We start from the raw sequence: 5,502 nt of genomic DNA on the forward strand, positions 1-5,502 counted from the left end.
AGGACGAGAGATGAAAAGAATAATGACAATTTTGATGGACGTTGGTCTATGATGTTTAACATGATTATCGAGAGTCTCAATTTGAGAGAAACTGAGCTCACTGGTAGACAATTTACATGGGCCAACTCGTTACCTATTTCGACGTATGAAAAGCTGGATAGGGTACTTGCTAGTGTGGAGTGGGAACAAAAATTTTTGTTGGTGTCGGTCCATGCGATGCAGAGAGCGATCTCGGATCACACACCACTTCTGTTAGACTCGAGTGAGGCTACCCATGTGGCAAATAAAAATGTCTTTTCCTTCGAGCAAAGCTGATTTGAGCGAGAAGGATTTATGGAGATGATTGCACGAGAATGGGCTAAGCCGGTTAGTGGAAGGACACATGTTGAGAGATGGCAAAATAAAATTAGACATCTCCGACAGTTTCTGAGAGGTTGGGTCAGAAATGAGAGTGGGATTTACAAATAAGAAAAAGAACGTCTTACTCAATTGATTGAGGCACTAGACTTAAAAGCTGAAGCCACTCTTCTTTTGGTTAATGAGCAACAAACCAAGTCCGAGGCTGAGCAAGGTCTACGAGCTCTCTTGAGAGAGGAGGAGCTGAAGTGGGCGTTACGTGTGAAAACGCTTAAGGTTGTCCAAGGGGACAACAATACACAATTTTTCCATATGGTTGCAAATGGTAAGCATAGAAAGAAAAAAATCATACAACTTGAACAGGACGAGGGGACAATAGTGGGACATGAAAATATGAAAGCATATATCTCTAATTATTATTAAAAACTTTTTGGACCCCCGAATACAACTACGGTGTCACTTGATGAATCTGTGATTGATGATATACCACAATTACAGGCAGCAGAGAATGATGTTCTCTCTGCATCGTTTACTGAAAAAGAGGTTTATCAGGCAATATCCCAAATGAAGCCGAATAAAGCACCGGGACCAAATGGGTTTCCAGCTAAATTCTATAAGAAATGTTGGCATATTATTAAAAATGATCTTATGCCTATGTTTCATGATTTTTTCGACGTCCATTTGGAGTTGTTTCATCTTAACTTTGGTACGATAACGCTGCTACCTAAGAAAGATGAGGCAGTTCGGATCGAACAATTCCGGCCCATTTGTCTGCTGAATGTGAGTTTCAAAATTTTCATAAAGGTTAAAACCAATAGATTGATACAAATTGCTCATTCAGTGATCCAACCAAGCCAGACAGCGTTCATGCCGGGACGACACATACTGGAAGGGGTGGTCGTTCTACATGAACGCTTCATGAGATCCACTCCAAGAAACTGGATGGGGTTATCATCAAAATGGACTTTGAGAAGGCGTATGATAAAGTAAAGTGGCCTTTTCTTCAGCAGGCAATGCGCATGAAGGGTTTTAGTGAAACCTGGAGGAACCAAGTGGATACCCAAGTCCAGAAAGGTAGTGTTGGAATCAAGGTGAACGATGACATCGGTCACTATTTCCAGACACATAAAGGGTTGCGACAAGGGGATTTCATGTCTCCTCTTCTGTTCAATATTGTGGCAGATATGCTGGCCATCATTATTGGCAGGGCCAAGCAGCATGGCCATGTAGAGGAACTAGTTTCTCATCTAGTCGATGGAGGGGTATCCATTCTACAGTATGCTGATGACACTATTTTATTCATGGAACATGACATGGCTAAGGCACGTAATATGAAACTTATCTTGTGTCTCTCTGAACAATTGTATGGCTTAAAAATTAATTTTCATAAGAGTGAGGTGTTCTGCTTTGGGAAGGCCAAAGACGAGAAACACACTTACAGACAATTGTTCGGATGTGAATTAGGTGCTTTACCATTTAGTTACTTGGGTATACCGATCCATCACCGTAAGCTATCCAATAAAGAATGAAAATGTATTGAAAAACGAATTGAAAAAAAAACTTATTTGTTGGAAGGGCAATCTTATGTCATATGGAGGTCGGCTAGTTCTGATTAACTCAGTACTGACTAGTATGTCGATGTTTCTAATTTCGTTCTTTGAAATTCCGAAAGGGGTTCGAAAGCGACTTGATTTCTTTAGATCTCGTCTCTTTTGGCAGTCTGATGAGGCCAAGAGGAAATACTGTCTCGCGCGATGGGATATCCTTTGCTGACCTAAAGATCAAGGGGGTCTCGGTATTGAGAACTTAGAAATTAAGAATAAATGTCTTATGAGAAAATGGTTATAGAGATTAGAGACAGAGCCGGAGGACATGTGGTCTCAAATCCTGCGCAATAAGTATTTGCACTCGAAAACACTAGTTCAGGTTACCATGAGACCAACTGACTCGCCATTCTGGAAGGGACTTATGCGAACGAAGGACTTGTTCTTTCGTAGGGTCAAATTCTTGGTTGGCAATGAAATGTCAACAAGATTTGAGAGGATACGTGGTTAGGATAGATGCCCCTGACCGTCCAATATCCTACCCTCTATAATATTGTGCAACGTAAGAAGGATTACGTAGGCACCGTCCTTCAAATGATTCTCTTAAACATCCAGTTCAGACGTGTGTTAGTCGGTGAGAGATGGACCGCCTGGATGCACTTGGTTCGGAGATTGATAGAAGTTCAACTCTCCGACCAGCCGGATTCAACACAATGGAAGTTAACTAAGAATGGGATGTTTACGGTGAAATCATTCTATGTGGATCTGATTAACTCTGGCCCCCTCTCAAGGTCGATGCACATTTGGAAGTTTAAAATTCCTTTGCGTATTAAAAATTTCATGTGGTTTGTCCACAAGTAAGTGATACTCACAAAGAACAACTTAATTAAGAGATGATGGGTAGGCAGTTCGCGATGTTGTTTTTATGATCATGATGAAACAATACAACACTTATTTCTTGAATGTCCACTTGCCAAGTTACTTTGGAGAACAATTCATATAGCTTTTAATATTAATCCTTTAGTAGATATTGCGTCTTTGTTTGAGACGTGGTTAGCTGGGATGGAACAGATTACTACGGTTCGTATTTGGATTGGAATATGTGCGCTATTATGGGCTATATGGAACTGCAGGAATGATATGATTTTTAACAGACAACACACTTTAAATTTTTTGCAAGTTATCTTCAGAGCTACAGCTTGGATCCGTACGTGGTCCTTACTCACTCCTATGGACTCCAAGGAGTCTTTGGTTATTGGGTGCAACCAATGGAAGATGGTAGCTCGGGTTATATTCAACCGGTTTAGATGGCGCTCGCATAACAGGATAGGAGTCTAGGGAGCTTATCCTTCTTATTACCGTATCGGTTGTCCTTGTCCGCATGTAATTTTCTTTGTTTTACTTTGTTCTGCTCCGTTTGCGAGCTGTAAGACTTTTATGACGGTACTTTCTGGATTGTTAATAAGATGACCACATACATCATCTCTACTCTTATAAAAACAGAGTTGATGATGATGGTGTGCCTGCCATCCTGCAATATAGGCCGTCCGATTTATATCTGACAGATAGAAAGGAAACTATGACAATTTTGCAAAAAGATACCCACACCTCTATCCACATTTGCAAATAAGGCTTTTCCTCATTCATCCTTTTTTCTCAGAAGATAAACTACTCATACAAATGCATCTTGATGTTTCGTGCAGCGCACGACATCTTGCTAGTCATGATACAGAGACCGAGGGCATGCCTCCATTTCAAGAAAACGTGAAGTTTTTGCCAGCGCCACGACAAACCTTGTCCTTCTGATTGTCATAGTAGAAATTTGTATATATATACTCGTCTCGTCCAAAAATTCGAATCTGAGCCCGAGCTCATCTGTACCTGCGCTCACGAAAAAAATCAAAATAAATACTATAAAAATTCAAAAATTTCTAAAAAAAATTAGGGTGGTAGACAATTTGATGCGCGAGGTACGCTCCAATTTTTAAAACATTTGGACTTCTGTGCAGCTCTCAGTAAAAAAGACAAATCAGAGGTCTGTAAAAATGTGTACTGTTCATATACTGTTCTGGTCTGATTTGTCTTTTTTGCTGAGAGCTGCACAGAAGTCTAAATGTTTTGAAAATTGGAACATATCTCACGCATCAAATTGTCTACCATCCTAATTTTTTTGAATTTTTTTTGAATTTTTCTAAATTTTTTATGAATTTTTTTTTGACCGGGTGCGCAGATGCACCCGGGCACCAAAACGCCGCTCTCCGTCTCGTCCTCCTACTCTGGCACCATTCCATCCCACCTTCATTTTCGTCATCATGTCGGGCACTCGAGCCACCAGCAATAAGATTGTAGCTGCCATGCTCATACGCGTCACAGATGTTGACTAGATGACTGTGATGCATGCTTGTGCCTGCTGAAGAGTGTCACCCGCACCTATGTTTTGTTGTCACACGCATGTCTCTACAGACATAAATCATTGTCCAGCACTGACGTCACCGTGTCACTCCGCAGGACGACACGTCATCCATAAATGCATAGTTATTTTTAGATCATCTCCTCTCCAGGAAGAGCTCCTCCACGCCATCTGCGTCCTCCTAGCCAGAGGAAGTCCTTTCGGCCGAGCTTCGGATTTGGGTGGTGAGGACCTAGCGAGCAGCGGCGGATTTAGAATTTGATCAACGTGGGGATAACGTTATAAAGGGTAGTAGTTTTTTTTGTCAAAACACATTCCAAATAGTTAATAAAGTACTGAATATACATATGAATGCACTAGTAAAAAAAAGTTTTGCAAATTGTATGTGGGGGCCATGGCCTCCACCACTCCACCCCTAGATCCGCCACTGCTAGCGAGCTACAGCTTGAACGAGGCGGATGAGAAGCAGGGGAGGCAATGTTTCCGGGGCTTGAGAGAGTTCGAGGTATAAGAGGTTGTGCCGTGCAGGTCCCTTTCTACGCCGGAGAGGATGGGTTGGAGCTGGACAAGCGGGGTTCCATGGAGCTGAACAATTCCTTTTCCTTTTCAGAATATGCCACTTCCCAAACTTGGAGGCATAAACCTTCAAGTATGCCACTTATCTCAACTTCAAGGGCATCTTTGCAATGGAATGGGAACTCATACGCTGAAAAGATGATCGAACCATCAGAATCTTTGAGAATCATGCATGTACTCACCTTGCTGGTTTCTTTCACATAAGAACCATCGACTGACAATGTAGTCCAGCTTGGGCCATTGATTTCGGTGCACTTGTGCAGGCACCGGTTGATAGGAAGAGCGACCTGAGGAATCCTTTTTTTTTGCGGTTGACCTGAGGAATCTTGCCTCCACGTTGTGCTTTTGTGGTTTATATCAAAAACAATAACATAAGTTGTGATCACATACCCCAATGGAGCAGGCCCATCATGAGATTTCAGAGGCTCGGGACGATACTAAAACTCGCCCTTATAGCGTGCAGCTAGGACCAATTTGGTGGCTATGCCCGCTTCATCTTGCGTTGATGCAACCACTTCACCGGGTCCCTTGGGGAATTCTTTTACGCATAAGAATGCAGAATTGGAGGGCCTTCCAATTTAATCTTATTTGCGTAACCATCATCTAATGCGAAAA

This window comes from Triticum dicoccoides, chromosome 1A, assembly GCF_002162155.2.
Source record: "Triticum dicoccoides isolate Atlit2015 ecotype Zavitan chromosome 1A, WEW_v2.0, whole genome shotgun sequence".
Taxonomy (NCBI): domain Eukaryota; kingdom Viridiplantae; phylum Streptophyta; class Magnoliopsida; order Poales; family Poaceae; genus Triticum; species Triticum dicoccoides.